Below are 23264 nucleotides of genomic sequence, written 5' to 3' on the forward strand. Positions count from 1 at the left end.
GCTCTCCTTCCGGCTCTTATTCCCTCGCCTTCCCCCCCCCTCTCTCTGGTTCCCCTCTATTGTTCCCTGTCTCCTCCCTCTTCCCTCTTCCCCCTCCCTCCCCCTTCTGCCCCCCTTCCCCCTTCCCCCTCTCCTGTGGTTAGCCTTTCTTTACTCGTAGATTTAGCTGTCCCCCCCCCCCCCCCCCGCCCCACCCCGGTCGATCCCTCACTCTCATGCCTTGGCTACTTTCCCCTGATTCTTGGCTACTTGGCTATTCTTCTGCTAGTTCGTTGGCCACAAACAGGTCCCGGAGTAATTGGGTGAATGGAGACTCTGCCAGAAGTTGAAGACTCCCGATGGCATTGGACTCGGGGTCAACGGAACGTCCAAGCCTCTCCACCACAGCAAGACTGTGCGGAAAGAATAATTCGCTTCAGGAGTGATTGCATGAAAAAATAGGGCATTGGTATTTCTAAAACTAAACTTTATTATAAATACAATATTAAACTTTTTAACATCATGGGCAGGATTCTCCGGGAATTGGTGGGGCAGGAGGGGCAGAAATGGTGCAGTGGAGTGGAGGGAATCACTCCAGCGTCGGGCCGCCCCAAAGCTGTGGAATCCTCTGCACCTTAAGGGGCTAGGATGGCGCCGGAGTGGTTTGCGTCCTGCCATCCAGCGTGGAAGGTCTTTGGCGCCGCGGCAGTTGGGGCCGAAGGGACTCCGCTGGTTGGCGCGGGTCCGCGCATGCGCTGGAGTGTCAATGGCTGCTGATGTCATCCACTCGCATGCGCAGGGGTTCACCTTTGCGTCAGCCATTGCGGAGGCCTACACGGCCGTAGCGCAGGAATAGAGTGCTCCCACAGCACAGGCCCACCCGCGGATCGGTGGGCCGCCGATCGCGGGCCAGGCCATCGTGGGGGCACCCCCCCCCGGGGCCAGATCTCCCCGCGCCCCCCCCGAGGACCCTGGAGGCTGCCCACAGAGCTGGGCCCCGGCGGTAGGGACCTACCTTGATTTACGCCGGCTGGACCCGGCATAAACAGGCGGGAACTCGGCCCATCATGGGCTGGAGAATTTGGGCGGCCCCAGGACCCATTGAGTCGCGCCTGTCCCCGCCATTCTCCGAGGTGGGTGGCGCAATTCACGCCACGGTGAATTTTGGGGGGTGGGAGAATTCGGAGTACGGCGGGGGCGGGATTCACGCCGACCCCCGGCGATTCTCCGACCCGGCGGGGGTCGGAGAATTCCGCCCCAGATCTGAAAAATACAGCTTACAATTACCCCTTATCATCACTACTCAATTTCCCATTAAACTACAAGAAAAGAAACACAGCTCTCAATCCAGCTTAAAAATCAACAGGGCATCGAGTAATGTTTGCTTTGCAGAACAGATTCTGGCTCTTGTTGGAACCCCTCGGACTCTGGCTGAATATCTTCAAATAGCTGCTTCAACTGGGTTGTTTCAGCCCCTTCCTTGTCTTCAGACAAGACTGCTCTGCTTTTAAATATTACTCTTTTTCAAAACTATCTTACTGGGAAAGAAAATGGCTTTTACTTGTGGTCCAAAGAAAACGAGGGTTGCCAGATCGGACCTCACTTCCAAAAAGCCTTTCTCAGAAAAAAACCAAAATGTCTCTCATAGCTCCACCCAGCACGGACATCATCTCCCCAAGCTTAAAACGAATTAACTTTCCAGAGACTGAAAGCACGTTAACTACACAGGGGCTTCCCCAGTCAAACTACTATGCTTTATCTCAGACTGAAACATGACCATTGCAGTCAAACACACTCTAACTGACTTCCAGTGGTGGCTATGGGGTGAGCGGTCACACATGTGGGGGGCTCCTGCCCAGGTACTCTGGTTTTGGTCCTTTTTGCCCAGTTTCTGGGTGATGTATGGGGGAAATTGGAATAGTTCGAGGGACTGATGTCCCCACATAAAAGTAATGCCCAATAAGCATTCAACAAGGCCAAGAAAGACCCTGTTGTACAAGAGCAACGTGCGATTGGTGGTGGCACACCCTGTATATCTTTGAGGAACTTTTAAGGAGAGAGACTATTACCTTGTTGCATTGGAGGATATGGACAAGCTTGTAAAGAAGCATGTGCTCGGGGCGAACTAATTGTTAGTTGCTCGGTTTATTTTCTTCGGTATTTATTGTGGAGGTTTTGCATTGTGGGTGAGAGCATGTGATTATGGGGATTTGCTGGGGTTGTTTTGGGACACATTTGGCTCTGTATTGTGTATTTTTGGGGTTGTTTGTGAGATGAATGTTGATTTTCTATTTCCCGCTATCTGTTCGTACTACAATTGGATGTGGACAGGGTCTGGTTGTTGTGTAAATGATTTTTCTGGTTTTACTCTATGTGGGGGTCACCCTGATAGTTGTGAAGTTAGTTAACAGGAGCGGAGGAGTGGGGGCATCTGAAGCTCATTACTTTAGGGCTTTTCTTTAAGGTAATGAGTTTAGGATTTTTGTTGAGTGTAGGGGAGGGGAAGGGTAGGGGCCTTTGTTCACCTTGTGGCTGTTTGTTTGTTTATTGGGGTGTGGTATTGCTGGGAGGTGGGGTGGGTAGATTGCTGACCCTTCTTTGTCTTTGTCTTTGTCTTTGTTCTGGTTATGAGCGGTCTGGCAGCCATCTTGGGTGGGCCTGGTATTGGAACTCGTTGAGATGTTGCTGGATTACCCCTCATGGTGGGAATGGCTGACTCTGGGTCATGCGGGGGAGAGGGGGTGCGTAGAAGGTCCCCTGTCCGGTTGATAACTTGGAATGTAAGGGGCAGCAGGGTAGCATGGTGGTTAGCATAAATGCTTCACAGCTCCAGGGTCCCAGGTTCGATTTCCGGCTTGGGGTCACTGTCCGTGCGGAGTCTGCACGTCCTCCCCCTGTGTGCGTGGGTTTCCTCCGGGTGCTCCGGTTTCCTCCCACAGTCCAAAAATGTGCGGGTTAGGTGGATTGGCCATGCTAAATTGCCCGTTGTGTCCTAATAAAAGTAAGGTTAAGGGGGGGTTGTTGGGTTACGGTTATAGGGTGGATACGTGGGTTTGAGTAGGGTGATCGTGGCTGGGCACAACATTGAGGGCCGAAGGGCCTGTTCTGTGCTGTACTGTTCTATGTCTATGTAATTGACCCAGTAAAATGGTCCCCCCTTCACAACTACCCTGTTTTGTTCACATCTTTTGAGTACACAACTGCTCCTCTGTCTCCTGCGGGCTGTTGGGAGGTCTGTAGTATGCTCCCAACGTTATTGTTTCACCCTTCTTATTCCTGAGCTCCACCCATAATGCCTCACTGCAAGATCCCTCCAATGTGTCCTCCCTCAACACAGCTGTGATCTGCTCCCTAATCAGCAACGCCACTCCCCCACCTCTTTTGTTTCCCCTTCTGTTCCGTCTAAAACAATGATCTCCCGGAATGTTCAGCTGCCAGTTCTGCCCCTCTATTAACCATGTCACCGTAATTGCAAATACATCATAGTTCCATGTAGTAATCCAGGCTCTCAGTTCATCTGTTTTACCTGTTATATTTCTTGCATTGAAGCAAACGCATTCCAGACCTACAGTCCCACTGAGCCCTGCAGCTTCCCTCTGTCTGCTCTTACTCTGCGCCATGTTTATCTCAGTCTCACTTTTTTCCCCAGTCTCTACACCTACTGGCCTGATGTTCTGATTCCCAACCCCCTGCCACACTAGTGTAAACCCTCCCGAACAGCAATAGCAAACCTCCCGCCCAGGATATTGATGCCCCTCCAGTTCAGGTGTAACCTGTCCTTCTTGTACAGGTCCCACCTTCACCAGAAGACATCTCAGTGATCCATATATCTGTAGCCCTGCCTCCTACACCAGCTCTTTTGCCACGTGTTTATCTGTGCTATCTCCCTGGTCCACGCCTCACTAGCACATGGCACAGGGAGTAATCCTGAGATTACAACCCCAGAGGTGCTGCTTTTTCCCTCCTAACCAAACTCCCTGTGTTGTCTTTGCAGGACCTCTTCCCTCTTCCTGCTTATGTCATTAGTACCAATGTGGACAATGACATCTTTCTGTTTACCCGCTTGTTTCAGGATGTCCTGTAGCCGTTTAGAGACACCCGGGACCCTGGCACCAGAGATGCAACATACCATCCGAGAGTCCCATTTGCGGCCATAGAGACGCCTGACTGTGCCCTTGACTATCGAGTCTCCTGCTACTGTCACTCCCTTGGACTGAGCCCGACCTTGCTGTACAGCAGAACCAGTTGTGGTGCCACAGGCCTGGTTGCTGCTGGTATCTTCCCCTGAGAGGCTAACCCCCCCAACAGTATCCAAAACGGTCTACCTATTTGAGAGGGGAATAGACACAGGAGGCTCCTACCTTACCTGCCTGCCATCTACCTGTCTGAACCTGTGGTGTGACCACCTCCCTGAAGATCATGTCTATCACACTCAGCCCCCTGTGTGCTTCTCAATGTATCCAGCTGCTGCTCCAACCAAACTACGCAGTCTGTGAAGAGACGCTGTTGGTCACACTTCCCGTATAGTTGTCAGGGATGCTAGAAAGCTCCTTGATTTCCCACATCTGGCAGGAGGAGAATATCATCGTCCGAACTGCCATTTCTGCCCTTGTACACTAAAGAAAGATATAAGAATCATACCTTGCTTGTCCTCATCACAGCGCCTTTTGTTTTTGGTTAGAGGAGGAGGGAGGGAGGGAAACACTAATGTGGTGTTTCGGGCTCAACTGCTTAATTCCTCTGATGCCCTTGATCATATCAACAACTTACCGTTTCCCGACCCTAACTGCCTCTTTACCATGGATGTCCAATCCCTCTATACCGCCGTTCCCCACCAGGATGGTCAGAGGGCTCACTGCTTCTTCCTCGAACAGAAGCCTGAGCAATCCCCGTCCACCTCCTCCGCCTGGCTGACCCTGTCCTCTCATTGAACAACTTCTCCTCTAAAATATCTCATTTCGTCCAAACCAAAGGTGTTGCTATGGGTACCCGCATGGTCCCAGTTTACATTCCTTTTGTCTTTATGTCCGCGACATCTTTGTCAATCTCCAGGGGGGCATGGTAGCACAGTGGTTAGCACAGTTGCTTCCCAGCTCCAGGGTCCCAGGTTCGATTCCTGGCTTGGGGCACTGTCTGTGCAGAGTCTGCACTTTCTCCCCGTGTCAGCGTGGGTTTCCTCCGGGTGCTCTGGCTTCCTCCCACAGTCCAAAGATGTACAGGTTAGGTGGATTGGCCATGATAAATTGACCTAAGTGTCCAAAAAGGTTGGGTGGGATTATGGGGATAGGGTGGAAGTGTGGGCTTGGGCAGGGTGCTTTTTCCAAGAGTCGGTGCAGACTCGATGGGCCGAATGGCCTCCTTCTGCACTGTAAATTGTATGATTCTAACATTGTTTGAAGCTAGGACTGGACAGATTATTATCAGAACTGAATCCATGTGGTGCAGCGCTGATGCCCTGTGTTTATTTTATCTAAAACTTTCAAGAAGCTAGTGCAAACGATTGGAGTACAATGTTCCTGCATGTGCAATCTGTCCAGACACGCACACTGTAATTAGCAGAGAGTGTTTTGCAACATTGAGCCTCTAATGCGCGTTCTGTGCGGTTGAACTTCACATTTTGACGGCTGGGGCACCTGGTCGCCTGTGTCCTCCGGTTAGGTGGCTCTCTCAACATGTGGCTCTGACTCATTCCTCTGAGCTACATGTCAGATGTTGTGGAGCCGTGTGGCTGCTGTGACTCAATGGGTGGCAGTGAGGGATTGTTTCACTGTGAAGCTGTCAGGTTGGATAGGTAGGTGCAGCTTTCCCAGGCACAGGCTACAAATGCACTCCGCCAGCAACACAGATCCAAATGACCGATTTTTCCACTTGACATTTTGAAGCCCACATCCATGAAATGATGACGAGAAATGCGCTCACTTGTGAATTATTTTTGGCAGGTTTGGGAATAAGTCATGTTTCAAATCTCTTTTACTGTGACTTGCAATGTGTGGCAAAGCTTTAAAAAAGTTTGGAAGGAATTTGATCAGAAAGTTCTTGTCGAGCTGCGAAGTTTGGTTTGGATTAAACTGGACTGAGTGTTGGTCATGAGGACTGCAGCCCTCCAGGGGTCCTGGTCCGGGGTTTTGTGGATGGTTTTGATTTACAAAATACATTGTAATCTGGAAATTTTCAATCGACGGAAGATTTCAATAATCCCTTCCAAATTCTTACAACTATGAGATACAATTTGCACTCCCTGCAAACAAAGGTGATGACAAAGACATGCATGTGATCAACCAGATCCAAGGATGATCTTACCCTGAGGATATGCTTGTAATGTGGTTAGCACTGTTGCGTCACAGCTCCAGGTTCCTAGGCTCGATTCCCGACTTGGGTCAATGTCTGTACGGAGACTGCACGTTGTCCCCGTGTCTGCGTGGGTTTCTTCTGGGCGCTCCGGTTTCCTCCCACAAGTCCAAAATGACGAGTTGTTAGATAATTTGAAATGAAAAATGAAAATCTCTTATTGTCACAAGTAGGCTTCAAATGAAGTTACTGTGAAAAGCCCCTAGTCGCCACATTCCGGCGCCTGTTCGGGGAGGCTCGTACGGGAATTGAACCCGCGCTGCTGGCCTGCCTTGGTCTGCTTTAAAAGCCAGCGATTTAGCCCTGTGTCAAACCAGCCCCAATCGAGGGACATTCTGAACTCTCCCTCAGTGTACCCGAACAGCTACCCAAATGTGGCGAGTACGGGCTTTTCACAGTGCTTCATTGCAGTGTAGATTATTAATTAATAAAGATTAATAATATTCTGCCTCTTTTAGTGAGGTGTATTGCAGATGGTACGGAGCTCAGATATCCCTTTAGTGTATGAACACATTGATGCAGACTGGCATTTGCCCATAAATTATCCTGAGGTGCTTGCTTTGACAGCACATATACTAAAATTGGAACGATATAGAAAAGATTAGCATGGCATAAATTATCCTGAAAATTCAGTGCAGCACTGAGGAAATATTGTTATGTCAGAGGTTCGATCTTAGCCACAGGGTGCCCGATTAAAGTAGGCACTATCTGCTTGTTCAGTTGTACCCATGTCAGACGAGCAGGTCAGTGATCCCTGTGCCCTGCCCAACATTTTGCTCTTGAACTAATCTGACAAATAAAAATAAGACTCACTGGTCTATTATTTTTTTTTAACCACTTATGGGACATTCTCTTTCAATTTTAGCTGCTTATATAACCTAGCCGATGTTAATAACTACACTTCAAAATGAACCCATTGCTTGAAGGTTCTTGGATATCCTGAGGCAGGGGCACAGTGATATTGTCACTAGGCTAGTCACCCAGATCCGAGTTCAAATCCCACCACGGCAGATGGTGAAATTTGAGTTCAGTAGAAATCTGGAATTATAAGTCATCTAATGATAACCATGAAACAATTGTTAAATAACTCAGCAGGGGCAGGATACACAGACTGTTAGCAGAATAGGGACAAAGCATTATACAGTAAAACTATTAAATCAGAGGGAATACAGCTGTAATAGGTTTCAAGAGAGTAAGGCAAGGGTGGATGGCCTCTACTTTAATGCCAGGAGTATTATATGTAAAGCAGATGAGTTAAGGGCGAGAATGGACATATGGAATTGTGATATAGTGGCCATCACAGAGACGTGGTTGAGGGAGGGACAGGATTTGCAACACAACATCCTGGGATATTGAATGTTCAGGCGAGACAGAGGAGGGAGTAAAAGAGGAGGAGGCATTGCATTATTAGTTAAGGAGTCAGTTCCTGCAGTAAGGAGAGATGATATCTTGGAGGGGGCATCAAATGAAGCTTTGTGGGTAGAGCTGAGGAATAAAAAAGGGACAGCCACATTGCTACGTGTTTATTCTGGACCTGCAGCGGGAAATTGAGGAGCAAATATGTGCGCAATTCACGGAGTGTGCAAAGATAATTATAGGGTAATTATATTAGGTGATTTCAACATCCCCAACATTAATTAGGTTAGTCATCATGTTAAGAGTTTAGATGGAGTGCAATTCTTAGAGTTTATACAGGGGAACCTTTTAGGTTAATATGGAGAGGGTCCAATAAGGGATGGTGCAGACCCTAATTCTGGGGAATGAAGCCAGACAGGTAAAGGTGGGGGAGCATTTTAGTGATAGCGATCACAACATGGTGCAATTTTATCTTATTATGGACAAAGAAATGGACAAGTTGTAAAAAAAGACTTTGGAATGGGGAGAGCGGATTTTAGTAAAATAAGGCGGGAGCTGGCAAAAGTAAACTGGGAAGAGTTACTTGTGGGAAACCTACAGAAGAACAGTGTGGGGCATTCAAAATGGAAATGGGGAGGGTACAGGCCCAACATGTTCCCTCCAGTGTAATAGGAAGGAGTAACAAGTCCAGAGAACCATGGATGATCAGAGACATTCAGGATCCAATGAGAAGGAAAAGAGAGGCTTTGAGCAAGTACAAGGAGACCACATCAATGGAGGCATTGGTGGAATACAGACAGTGCTGGATGGAGCTTCAGAAAGCAATTCGGAGAGTACAGAGGGGATATGAGATATCGCTGGCTGATAAAAGTAGGGGGAATCCCAAAACATTCTATTAGTATTTCAATGGGAAGAGGATAACCAGGAAAATTAGGGACCAAGGGGGAAATCTGTGGGTGGAGCCAGAGGACATTGGTTGGGTGTTGAACGAATACTTCACATCTGTCTTTGCCCAAGAGAATGATGAGGCAGGTACGGAACTCCGGCAGAGAGACTGAGAGGTTCCTGAGAAAATTAACGTAGGGAGTGACAAGGTATTCGAGGTGTTGGCAGGCTTAAAAGTGGACAAATCTCCAGGTCTGGATGAATTGTGTCCCAGGCTGCTGTGGGAGGCGAGGGAGGAGATTTCAGAGTTTCTGACCCAAATTTTTAATTCCTCTCTGGCCATGGGGGAGGTGTCAGAGGACTGGAGAACAGCTAATGTGGTCCCACTATTTAAGAAGTGCTGTAGAAATAAGCCAGGGAACTACAGACCAGTGAATCTCACGTCAGTGGTTGGGAATCTATTGGAGAAAATTCTGATGGAGAGAATTTTTCTCCACTTGGAGAGACAGGGTTTGATCAGGAATAGTCAGCATGGCTTTGTCAGAGGGAGGTTATGCCTAACAAATTTACTGAACTTTTTGAGGAGTTGACCAGGTGTGTAGATGAGGGTAGTGCAGTTGATGTCGTGGATATGAATTTCAGCAAAGCTTTTGACAAGGTGCCACATGGGAGGCTTATAAAGATAAATGCACATGGGACACAGGGCAACTTGACGAGATGGATTCAAAATTGGCTTAGTTGTAGGAGACAGAGGATAATGACGGACGGCTGCTTTAGTGACTGGAAGTCAGTGTCCAGTAGCGTACCACAGGGATCTGTGCTGGGTCCCTCATTATTCATCATTTATATAAATGACTTAGATGATGATGTGGGGGGTATGATCAGTAAGTTTGCGATGACACAAAGATTGGTCGGGTGGCAAACAGAAAGGCTGAGAGTCTTGGGTTACAGGAAGATAGAGACGGGATGGTCAAGTGGGTAGAAAAGTGGTAGGTGGAATTTAACCCTACAAAGTGTGAGGTGATACACTTTGGAAGAAGAAATGTGGCAAAGAAATATTCAATGAAAGGCAAAACACTGGGAAGTTTCAGGGACCAAAAAGGATCATGGCATGTTTATCCATAGATCTTTGAAGTATAGAGGGCAGTTTAACAGGCTGGTTAAAAAGGCATATGGGACGCTTGCCTTTCTCAATCGAGGCACAGATGACAAAAGCAGGGAGGCCATGTTGGGAGTTGTATAGAACTTTGGTGAGACCACAGCTGGAGTACTGGGTGCAGTTCTGGTCGCCACATTATCGGGAGGATGCGATTGCTCAGGAAGGGGTGCTGAGGAGATGAACCAAGGTGTTCCCTGGGATGGAACATTTAAGTTATGAAAAGAGGTTGGATAGGCTTGGGTTGTTTTTGCTGGAACAGAGAAGACTGGGGGCGACCTGATCGAGGTGTACAAGGTTATGAGGGTTATGGACAGGGTAGCTACGTAGTTGAAGGACCAGTTACGAGGGGACACAAGTTCAAGGTGAGAGGCAGGAGGTCTAGGAGAGGATGTGAGAAAAAACATTTTTACCCAGAGGGTGGTGATGGTCTGGAACGCACTGCCTGGGAGGGTGGGAGAGGCGGGTTGCCTCACATCCTTTAAAAAGTATCTGGGTGAGCACTTGGCAGGTCTGAACATTCAAGGCTATGGGCTGTGTTGGCAAATGGGATTCGGTAGACAGGTCAAGTATTTTTTATGTGTTGCTGCAGACTCGATGGGCCGAAGGGCCTCTTCTGTGCTGTCGTATTCTGTGATTGTTGATTATTTTAAAAACCCATCTGATTCACTAATGTTGTTTCGGGAAAGAAGCCTATCACCCTTATCTGGAGTGATCTACTTGTGACTGCAGACCCAGAGCTGTGGTGGGTGACTCTCAAAACTGTTGGCCCAGGATCATAAGACAGTGATATCAATGCGAGTTCCTTATTTTCTTTATGTTTACGAGCATGAAAATTATATACTGGGCTGCAGTGGATGTATCTGCATCGGCGGATGCAACATGTAGCATATTGTATTTGTTAATTAAATGACCATTTAGACGAGTCCCACATTAACTGTGACTGTAATATTTTGTACTGTGAGTCACGCTGCATTGGGGCCTGTGCTGCATATTTCAGAAGTACCAAGTGCCGAAAACAGCAATTCCACTCAGTGGCAAATCAGATTATTGTTTAAAAATGCCCGATTCCTTCAACAACGGGGCTGTCGGCGGGATTCTCCTTTCCTGAGACTGAGTGTTGACGCCGGGGTAGGATTTGTGGAGTTCAATGACAGTAAAGCCGGTGCCGCACCTGGACTATGCGCTCAACAGTGACTATTGAGGGGCTCGCACCGGCGCCACGTGGAACACAATCGATTCCAATGGGAAACGGTGCCGGATTGGCCGATTTCACGATTGACACTCAGGAGGCTGACAAGCTGCAGCCGCACATACACACTTCACCCCCCCCCCCCCACCCCCCACCCCCCCACCCCCCCCCCCCCCCCCCCACACGCTCACCATCCCAGCCAACAAGGTGGCAGTAAGGAGAGTGGCACTCTGTTTTACAGACACTGAGCTTGAGACCCCACTGGATGCTGTGGAGGAGAGGTGGGCGACCCTGTATCCTGGCCCGAGGAGAAGGCTGCCAGCCGCCGTTCTTCGCCGGCCCTGGGCACAGGTGGCAGAGGTCATCAGCGCCATCAACAACACTGTCCGGACTGGCCTTCAGTGCCGTAAGAAATTGCATGACTTCCTCAGGGTGGCCAGGGTGAGTAGACAGCACTGTGCCCTTGGCATCAACACCCAACCCACACACCCGTAACGCCACCACCATCTCCCCAAACCACAGGGCGGCAAAACCCCCACCCTGCACAACATGCCATGACCGGGTGCCCTGACCACTGAAGCCACCAGCTATCCACCCCGTCGGCTGCATGGCCCGGACTGTTTAATCTGTGCGTTTTCAGTTTCCTCTCTCCCCCCCCCCCCCCCGCCCCAGGTGAAGGCCGCCCATAACCGCCGGAAACAGGAAAAGACAGATCTGCGGTCCATCACCATGGCAGAGCAGCGGCCCCTCACCATGGCAGGGCAGCGGGCCCTGGACATGGCAGAGCAGCGGCCCCTCACCATGGCAGAGCAGCGGCCCCTCACCATGGCAGAGCAGAGGGCCCTGGACATGGCAGAGCAGCGGCCCCTCACCATGGCAGAGCAGCGGCCCCTGGACATGGCAGAGCAGCGGGTCCTGGACATGGCAGAGCAGCGGGTCCTGGACATGGCAGGGCAGCGGGTCCTGGACATGGCAGGGCAGCGGCCCCTCACCATGGCAGAGCAGCGGCCCCTCACCATGGCAGAGCAGCGGCCCCTCACCATGGCAGGGCAGCGGGCCCTGGACATGGTAGAGCAGCGGCCCCTCACCATGGCAGAGCAGCGGCCCCTCACCATGGCAGAGCAGCGGCCCCTGGACATGGCAGAGCAGCGGCCCCTGGACATGGCAGAGCAGCGGCCCCTCACCATGGCAGAGCAGCGGCCCCTCACCATGGCAGAGCAGCGGCCCCTGGGCATGGCAGAGCAGCGGGCCCTGGACATGGCAGAGCAGCGGGTCCTCACCATGGCAGAGCAGCGGCCCCTGGACATGGCAGAGCAGCGGCCCCTCACCATGGCAGAGCAGCGGGCCCTGGGCATGGCAGAGCAGCGGCCCCTCACCATGGCAGAGCAGCGGGCCCTCACCATGGCAGAGCAGCGGCCCCTCACCATGGCAGAGCAGCGGGCCCTGGACAGGGCAGGGCAGCGGCCCCTCACCATGGCAGGGCAGCGGCCCCTCACCATGGCAGAGCAGCGGGCCCCAAACATGGCAGAGCAGCGGCCCCTCACCATGGCAGGGCAGCGGCCTCTCACCATGGCAGGGTAGCGGCCCCTCACCATGGCAGAGCAGCGGCCCCTCACCATGGCAGGGCAGCGGGCCCTGGGCATGGCAGAGCAGCGGCCCCTCACCATGGCAGGGCAGCGGGCCCTGGACATGGCAGAGCAGCGGGCCCTGGACATGGCAGAGCAGCGGCCCCTCACCATGGCAGGGCAGCGGGCCCTGGACATGGCAGAGCAGCGGCCCCTCACCATGGCAGGGCAGCGGGCCCTGGACATGGCAGAGCAGCGGCCCCTCACCATGGCAGGGCAGCGGGCCCTGGACATGGCAGGGCAGCGGGCCCTGGACATGGCAGAGCAGCGGGCCCTCACCATGGCAGGGCAGCGGGCCCTGACCATGGCAGGGTAGCGGGCCCTCACCATGGCAGAGCAGCGGGCCCTGACCATGGCAGAGCAGCGGCCCCTCACCATGGCAGAGCAGCGGCCCCTCACCATGGCAGAGCAGTGGCCCCTCACCATGGCAGGGCAGCGGGCCCTCACCATGGCAGGGCAGCGGCCCCTCACCATGGCAGGGCAGCGGGCCCTGGACGTGGTCAGCACACCTGAGGAAAGGGCAGCCGCCGGGCTGGAGGTCGGCATTGGGCGAGGAAGTGAGACCCCGCTGAGTTGCGGTTCCCTGTGAAACATGTGTCATCCACCCCAACACCACCCCCACACCACCCTCTTAGCACCCTCACACCCATCACCACCCCCACACCTCGCTCCACCACCACCACCGCCCCTACGCTTCCCTCCAAACACACTCTCACTCCCCTCCCCTCCACACCCCCACCCCAGCCCGTAGTCTAATCATGCGTCCTGCCTTGTGTCTTGCAGGATCCGCTGGTGATGGGGCGGTGCCTTCTGGTGACCCCCGACCCCCAACCCTATCCACAGTCACAGCCAGAGCGCCAGGTGCCAACCAGCGACAGTGACACTGACATGGGTGCGAGCTATACACCCGAAACCCAGGTCAGCCCGGGGCTCGAGTCTGAGGATAGTCAGAGACGTTTTCCCAGGGTAGAGGGGTCAGTAGGTTTAAAGATGCGAGGGGCAAGGTTTAGAGGAGATGTACGAGGCAAGTTTTTTGCACAGAGGGTAGTGGGTGCCTGGAACTCGCTGCCGGAGGAGGTGGTTGTGGTGAACCACTGTGTGCACCTGTATTAGGGGATGTAAGGTAGGTCCTGCACTACAGGTTCGCCGTTAGCCCCTGCCGGCTAGCTCCGCCCACAAGGAGCCCAATAAATATGCGTGTTCTCCTTCTGATCGGCCATTTTGCCAGCTGCAGTAGGAGGCCCCGCATCTGACCGTAATAAAGCCACAGTTGTACCAATCTGAGTCTTTGGTGCAATTGATCGCACATCAATTTATTACAGTCAGATTTACTAAGAGATTGATATCAGAATCAAACCAGATCACCTACAGCTGGATCCGCACTCGCCCGACGTCAGAAAGGACTTTAATCACTGGCTAGCTTGCTTCGAGGCTTACATCAACTCAGCGAACCCCACACCGACGGAGGCTCAGAAGATTCAGATTGTCCGCCAATCTGCGTACCCTGGGGGTCCCCACTGCTACTTCTGCGGTCAGCAGAAGCACCCCAGCCAACGCTGCCCAGCCCGCGCCACCACTTGCAAGTCCTGCGGTAAAAAGGGCCACTTTGCAGCTGTGTTCCAGGCCCGCGCAGTCGCCGCTATCGCGCCCGCAATCGCCCCCTCCCCCCTGCCGAACGCACAATGGGCACCGCCATCTTCTCCCCCCAGGTCCACATGCGGCCAGTGGGCGCTGCCATCCCCCCTCAGTCCACGTGCGGCCCATGGGCGCCGCCATATTGCCCCGCCCCCGCAACGTGCGCTCCATGGGCGCCACCATTTTGTTCCCTACAGGATCCCCAGACGCTGCCGTCTTGTCTCCCCCACGGGGCTGGAACGCCAGATCTGGGTCGCCGACGCTCTACATCTGAAACCTCGGGTGGCCACCCGCAGCTCGCCTCGATGACACTGGACCAGTCTCGTCCTCACAATCCGGCCACCACTTCGACAACGGTGAAAATCAATGGCCATGTGACCTCTTGCCTGCTGGACTCCGGGAGCACCGAAAGCTTCACACACCCAGACACAGTAAGGCGCTGCTTCCTCGCGGTCCACCCCGCCAATCAACGGATCTCCCTGGCCTCCGGATCCCACTCTGTCCCGATCCAAGGGTTCTGCGTGGCCAATCTCACTGTCCAGGGTGTAGAATTCAGCGGTTTCCTCCCCAACCTCTGCGCTGCACTATTGCTGGGTCTGGATTTTCAGTGCAATCTTCAGAGCCTCACCCTCAAATTCGGCGGGCCGCTACCTCCACTCACCGTTTGCGGCCTCGCAACCCTCAAGGTTGACCCCCCCCTCCCTCTTTGCTAATCTAACTGCAGATTGCAAGCCCGTCACCACCAGGAGCAGACAGTACAGCACCCAGGGCAAGACCTTCATCAGGTCCGAAGTCTAGTGGCTGCTTCAAGAGGGTATCATCGAGGCCAGCAACAGCCCCTGGAGAGCTCAAGTGGTAGTAGTAAAAACGGGGGAGAAACACAGAATGGTCATGGACTACAGCCAGACCATCAATCGGTACACGCAGCTCGATGCGTACCCCCTCCCATGCATATCTGATAGGTCAACCAGATTGCACAGTACCGGATCTTCTCAACAATTGACCTGAAATCCGCCTACCAGCAGCTCCCCATTCGTAAATCGGACCATCCACACAATGCCTACGAGGCGGACGGTCGGCTCTATCAATTCCTTAGGGCTCCCTTCGGCGTCACTAACGGGGTCTCGGTCTAACAAAGGGAGATGGACCGAATGGTCGACCGGTACAGTTTGTGGGCCACGTTTCCGTACCTAGACAATGTCACCATCTGCGGCCATGACCAGCAGGACCACGATGCCAACCTCGCTAAATCCCTCCGCACCGCCACTTTCCTCAACCTTACCTACAATAAGAAGTGCGTGTTCCGCACGACCCGCCTAGCCATGCTCGGCTACGTAGTCCAAAACAGACTTCTGTGGCCCGATCCCGACCGCATGCGCCCCCTCATGGAGCTTCCCCTCCCCCACTGCCCCAAGGCCCTCAAACGCTGCCTGGGGTTCTTCTCCTACTACGCCCGGTGCGTCCCAAACTATGCGGACAAGGCCCGCCCACTCATACAGTCCACTCAATTCCCCCTTGCGGCCGAGGCACAACACGCCTTCACCCAGATCAGAGCAGACATAGCCAATGCATGCAGTAGACGAGGCACTCCCCTTTCAAGTTGAAAGCGGTGCTTCAGGCGTTGCCCTTGCCGCCACTCTAAACCAGGCAGGCGGACCCGTGGCATTCTTTTCCTGCACCCTTCATGCCTCTGAAATTCGGCACTCATCCGTTGAAAAAGAGGCCCAAGCTATCGTTGAAGCTGTGCGGCATTGGAGGCATTACCTGGCCGGCAGGAGATTCACTCTCCTCACTGACCAACAGTCGGTAGCCTTCATGTTCAACAACACGCAGTGGGGCAAGATCAAAAATGATAAAATCTTGCGGTGGAGAATCGAGCTCTCCACCTATAATTACGAGATTTTGTATCGCCCCGGCAAACTCAACGAGCCCCCCAACGCCCTTTCCCGAGGTACATGTGCCAGTGCACAAGTAGACCGACTCTGGGCCCTGCATGACAGCCTTTTTCACCCGGGGGGTCACACAACTGTACCACCTCGTCAAAGCCCGCAATCTGCCCTACTCTATTGAGGAAGTACGGGCAGTCACCAGAGACTGCCAGGTCTGTGCCGAGTGCAAGCCGCACTTTTACTGGCTGAACGCACGCGCCTGGTGAAAGCCTCCCGCCCCTTTGAACGCCTTAGCGTGGATTTCAAAGGGCCCATCCCCTCCACCGACCACAACGCATATATCCTCAGTGTGGTCGATGAATACTCCAGATTCCCCTTCGCCATCTCATGCCCCGATATGACGAATGCCACCATCATCAAGGCCCTCAATTCCATATTCGCTCTGTTCGGTTTCCCTGCCTACATCCACAGTGACAGGGGATCCTCGTTCATGAGCGATGAGCTGCGTCAGTTCCTGCTCAGCAGGGGTATCGCCTCCAGCAGAACGACCAGCTACAACCCCCGGGGAAACGGGCAGGTAGAGAGGGAGAACGGGATGGTTTGGAGGGCCGTCCAGCTGGCCCTATGGTCCAGGAACTTTCCAGCCTCCCGCTGGCAGGAGGTCCTCCCTGATGCACTACACTCCATCCGGTCACTACTGTGCACCGCCACAAATAACACACCCCATGAATGTGTTTTTACCTTCCCTAGGAAGTCCATGTCCAGGGTGTCGCTCCCAACTTGGCTTGCAGCTCCAGGACCGGTCCTTCTACGTAGGCACGTCCGACTCCACAAGGTGGACCCCTTGGTGGACAGGGTACACTTGCTCCATGCCAACCCTCAGTATGCCTACGTGGAGTTCCCCGACGGCTGCCAAGATACTGACTCCCTCAGCGACCTGGCTCCCTCAGGTTCCACTCCAACTCACTCCCTCACCCACGCGCCACCCTCCCCTCCCAAGGCGCTTCCATCATTAACCCCACCAGGTCCATTCCTCCTTCCCCTGCCCACGCAAGAGGACGAGGAAGATTTTGGCATGCTCCCAGGGTCATCAGACTACTGGCCAGCACCAACACCGCCAGAACCGACATCGCCGCCACCGTTACGTCGCTCCCAGCGAACCGTCAAAGGACTGGATCGACTTAACCTCTGACAGACACCGGACTATCAAAATGGACATTTTGTTTCCCCCTCCCCACTGTAAATTATTTGCAAAACTGTATATAGTTCCACGCCACCCCGCCGGACTCATTTTTAACAGGGGGTGAATGTGGTGAACCACTGTGTGCACCTGTATTAGGGGATGTAAGGTAGGACCTGCACTATAGGTTCGGCGGTAGCCCCTGCCGGCTTGCTCCACCCACTAGGAGTCGTATGAATATGCCTGACCTCCTTCTGATCAGCCATTTTGCCAGCTGCAGTAGGAGGCCACGCATCTGACTGTAATAAAGCCACAGTTGTACCAATCTGAGTCTTTGGTGCAACTGCTCGTGCATCAGTGATGGAAACAGGGACGTTTAAGGGGCATCTTGACAAATACATGAATAGGATGGGAATAGAGGGATATGGACCCCGGAAGTGTAGAAGATTTTAGTTTAGACGGGCAGCATGGTCGGCGTGGGCTTGGAGGCGCACGCCTGGCCCACATGTGACTCCAGACCCACAGCCATATGGTTGGCTCTTAAATGTCCTCGGGGGTGGGAAATAATGGCTGGCCAGCGATGCCCTCATCCCACCAGTGAATAAAGAAAAGAAAGCAGTAGCTCAAAAGTAAGAATCTACAATTACTCCCAATGCAGAGGGATTGAATTTAAGAGCTGTGAGGTGATGATGCAGCTGTACAAAACCTTGGTCAGGCCACATTTGGAGTACTGTGTGCAGTTCTGGTCGCCTCATTTTAGGAAGGATGTGGAAGCTTTGGAAAAGTTGCAAAGGAGATGTACCAGGATGTTGCCTGGAATGGAGAGTAGATCTTATGAGGAAAGGTTGAGGGTGCTAGGCCTTTTCTAATTAGAACGGAGAAGGATAAGGGGCGACTTGAAAGAGGTTTATAAGATGATCAGGGGAATAGATAGAGTAGACAGTCAGAGACTTTTTCCCTGGGTGGAACAAACCATTACAAGGGGACATAAATTTAAGGTGAATGGTGGAAGATATAGGGGGGATGTCAGAGGTAGGTTCTTTACCCAGAGAGTAGTGGGGGCATGGAATGCACTGCTTATAGAAGTAGTTGAGTCGGAAACATTAGGGACCTTCAAGCGGCTATTGGATAGGTACATGGATTACGGGAGAATGATTGGGTGTAGATTAATTTGTTCTTCATCTAGGACAAAAGTTCAGCACAAGATCGTGGGCCGAAGGGCCTGTTCTGTGCTGTATTTTTCTATGTTCTATGTTCTAACCCACATACAAGGACAGGGCACACATGCTCTGTCTCTTTCCACAGGTGACACTTAGAGAGTAGGACAGGGGCAGATCAGAAGCATCACACCCACCACGTGGCTGAGAGCAGACTGGTTAGTTAGACTGAGTTACTATAGCAAGATTAGCAGGAGAGTCGAACTCATAGAGAACTGTGCTAATGGTTCAATGAATCACATTGAACTTACTTCAAAGTCTGGAGTATCTTTTGGTCAAAGCTGCATTGAGTTGCAGCCTGTGTTATCCCAGAGTACATAACAGAACACAAGTAAATGGGTAAACATTTAGGAGACAGTGATCATTATATCATTAGTTTTAGGATGATGGTAGAAAAGAACAATAGGCAAAGCAGAGTAAGAAAAGTTAACTGGAGAGAGTGGACATAAACATGGCAAGAACCGGGTAAACTGGAAACAAAGGTCATCAGAAAAACTGCAGCTGAACAATGGACCACCTGCAAAGCAGAAATGCTTCAGGCACAGGTAAGGTATCTTCTCTCAAAAGGGAAGGTTAGGGCTCCCAGGATCAAAAGGAGATGGAAATGAAGACAAAGAAGAAAAAGTGTGCTTATGATCGGCATCACTTAGAAAGTACAATTGAGAACCAAACTGTTGGGGCTGTTTAGCACACTGGGCTAAATCACTGGCTTTCCAAGCAGGCCAGCAGCACGGTTCAATTCCTGTACCAGCCTCCCCGGACAGGCGCCGGAATGTGGCGACTAGGGGCTTTTCACAGTAACTTCATTGAAGTCTACTCGTGACAATAAGCGATTTTCATTTCATTTTTCATTTTCAAACAGAATACAACGGAAGGTTCAGAGGAGAGGTGAAGAAGCAAATAAGAGAAGTAAAGAGAGATTATGAGTAAAGACTGGCAGTCAACATAAAGAGCGATCACAAAGTCTTTTACAGGCATGTAAAAAGTGGTAAAAGGGACCAAATTAGGGACCAAAATGGGAATTCACACATGGAGGCAGGGGGAATGGCTGAGGTATGAAATAAACATTTTTCATCTGTCTTTACCAAGGAATCAGATTCTACCCTGACCATGGTAAGAGAGGAGTAACCTCTGTTTGTAGAAGGGTTCAAAATTGAGAAGGAGGAGAATAAACTGTCGGTACTTAAGCACCGGGACTGGGGTACAACTCTAAAGGAGATGCAGGAGCAGAGGGACCTGAGTTCTAGAACCCCAACTGTTCACATTATATTAATGATTTGGATGAGGGAACTAAATGTATTATCTCCAAATTTTCAGATGACACTAATTTCCTAAATCCACAGAAATTCTTACAGTATGGATTTTAAAAATGAGTTAACAAAGTGTGTTAGTCCTACAGAAACTGAACCCGGGAATTAATAATGGAAAATTAGGAGGTGGCAGATGATCTTAACAGTATTTTGCATCGGTGTTCACGATAGAGATACAAGGAATATCCCAGAAATAGCTGGAAATCCGGAAATGGAAGAAGGGAGGAACTCTGGAAAATTAATATCACCAGATAAGTGCTGCTGAGCAAATTGTTAGAGCTACGAGTTCCAAAATCCTTTGATACTGATAGGCTTCTTTCTAAGATCACATCACCAACAATCTGTCTTCGTCCATCCATGTCGACGCTACGACCAAAAAAGCACTACAGCGCCTACACTTACTAAGGAGACTAAGGAAATCCGGCATGTCCACATTGACTCTTACCAACTTTTACAGATGCACCATAGAAAGCATCCCATCTGGTTGCATCACAGCCTGGTATGGCAACTGCTCAGCCCAAGACCGTATAAAACTACAGAGAGTCGCGAACACAGCCCAGTCCATCACAGGAACCTGCCTCCCATCCATTGACTCTGTCTACGCCTCCTGCACCCACTTCTGTCATAACCCTCACATGACCCACAGGGATGACCCGATTAACCTCCCATGAGCATTGTGGAGTACGAGCTCCCCTCAGCGGGCTCATTAATTCATTGCCATAAAAGCCGACCCAGGTAGAGAGAGTCGTCCTGCCCGGGCCTGGGACTGTTACTTGTGTTATGGGCCAGGGTTTAGAGAACCTCAAAGTGTATCATGAAGTTCATCTTACCCACAACTTTTAATAGATTGTGGTATGGGGAGCACATGGCCCACTCTACAGGTGTGGTACAGCAGAAATGGAAAAGTATTTTTTAAAGCAAAACAATGTTTATTCTATGACCTCAAGTTAACCTTTTTGAAACATACAGTGAACATCTTAGCAACCATTAATTCAAATACAACCCCCAAAGAATACAACACTAAGTAATCCTTAATAACTTCCCAAACAACATCCAGAAGACAGAAGAAACACGTTTCAACAGAACCACATTAGGTTTACATTCACTACTGAGAACATTTATAATTCTGAATTCACCAAATGATCAAGAGATAGTCTTTTGATGGCAGAAAGAACAGCAGTACATCTGCTCTGTCTGGCTTCAGCTCCAACACTGAAAACAAAACTAAAACACACACTGCAGCATACAGCTTAAACAGAAGTAAAAAGCTGACAGACAGACCAGCTCCACCCACTCTCTGACATCACTGCAGTAATAAACACCCATTTCTTAAAGGTACTCTCACTACAGATATTTATATACACACCCATTTATAAACACCCATTTCTTAAAGGTACTCTCACATAACACTTGTAAATACTTTCCTTTTGGTAATAAACCATTTTTTTGACTCTCCTTTCCGGACTCCTCCATGACTACGAGACACTGTGACAGGAAGGAGACTAACCACAAAATGGCAGCCCTGCTGAAGTAGAGCATCATTGATACCTTTGACCAGTTTGAACCCAATTCCACCAGCAGGCTGGAGCCAGACTACAGGGATTCAAACAGGAAGGAGGGGGAAAGATTTTCAAACTCTGACCACTCGTGCTGAGTCAAAGCGCTTTGTAATCTCCTCGCTAAACAAACTAACCACATCAAACTGCTTTAAAATAAAAAGGTGCACGGTTCGGGCACTGCTTTCTTTTAAAGAGAAGTGCATAATAATTTCATAAAAAGGTAACAAACAGTGGAGAAAGGGGATTAGACCAAAATCTTGCTTTGTAAAAAAGTAAATAACTTTGAAAAAAGCCTGCCCAGGTGCAGTAGAACAAATGCCTTCATCTTTACTGTTAGCTGTTCTTAGTAAAACAATAGAAACCAAAAGATTGCCCCTGTAATCCACATGGTGTGTTGAAATAGCTGATCTGATCCAATGGGACTGGGATTCAAGCATTGTGCACTGTGGCAATGCTCTTTTTCACTGTTCGAATAAATTAGTTTTGTATGAAGCCTGGCCTTGGCAGAGTCATAAGACCATAAGATATAGGAGCAGAATGAGGCCATTCGGCCCATTGAGTCTGCTCTGCCATTCAATCATGGCTGATATTGTTCATACTCCCATTCTCCTGCCTTCTCCCCATAACCCCTGATCCCCTTACTAATCAAGAACCTATCTATCTCTGTCTTAAAGACACTCAGTGATTTGGCCTCCACAGCCTTCTGCGGCAAAGAGTTCCACAGATTCACCACCCTCTGGCTGAAGAAATTCCTCCTCTTCTCTGTTTTAAAGGATCGTCCCTTCACTTTGAGATGGTGCCCCCGGTTCTAGTTTTTCCAACTAGTGGAAACATCCTCTCCACCTCCACTCTATCCAGTCCTCACAGTATCCTGTAAGTTTCAACAAGATCCCCCTCATCCTTCTAAACTCCAACGAGTACAGACCCAGAGTCCTCAATTGTCCTTCATATCTCAAGTTCTTCATTCCAGGGATAATTCTTGTGAACCTCCTCTGGACCCTTTCCAAGGTCAGCACATCCTTCCTTAGATACGGGGCCCAAAATTGCTCACAATACTCCAAATGGGGTCTGACCAGAGCCTCATACAGCCTCAGAAGTACATCCCTGCTCTTGTATTGTATCTGTGGAGAGGATGATGTAGTGGTAATGTCACAGGAATGGTAATTCAGTGACCTAGGCTGGAGGCATAGGTTCAAATCCTACCATGGCAACTGCTGGAATTGAAATTTGGGGTGGAATGGTGGCACAGTGGTTAGCATTGGTGCCTCATAGCACCAATGACCTGGGTTCAATTCTGGCCTTGGAGCATGCATATGTCCAATGATGTGCAGGTTTGGTGGGTTGGCTATGTTAAATTGCCCTTAATGTCCAAACAAAATGATTAGGTGGGGTTACTGGGTTACGCGGATAGGGTGAAAGTGTGGGCATGGGTAGAATTCGCTTTCCAAGGGTCGGTGCAGACCTGATGGGCCGAATGGCCTCCTTCTGCACGGTAAAGTCTATGATTCTATGTTTCATGGGCGGCACGATGGCACAGTGGTCAGCACTGCTGCCTCACAGCTCCAGGGTCTCGGGTTCAATTCAGGCCTCGGGTGACTGTGTTCAGTTTACACTTCCTCCTTGTGTCTGCGTGGGTTTCCCCCAGGCGCTTTGGTTTCCTCAAAAGCCGTACCGGCCTCCCTGAACAGGCGCCGGAATGTGGCAACTAGCGGCTTTTCACAGTAACTTCATTGAAGCCTATGTGTGACAATAAGCAATTATTATTATTATTATTTAGAAAATAGTCTATGCCTCCATTCTTCCTACCAAAGTGTATAACCTCACACCTTTCCACATTCCATTCCATCTGCCACTTCTTTGCCCACTCTCTATCCTGTCAAGTCCTTCTGCAGTCCCCTTGCTTCCTCAATATTACCTGCTGCTCTGCAGATTA

Source organism: Scyliorhinus canicula, chromosome 9 (genome assembly GCF_902713615.1).
Source record: "Scyliorhinus canicula chromosome 9, sScyCan1.1, whole genome shotgun sequence".
Lineage (NCBI taxonomy): Eukaryota > Metazoa > Chordata > Chondrichthyes > Carcharhiniformes > Scyliorhinidae > Scyliorhinus > Scyliorhinus canicula.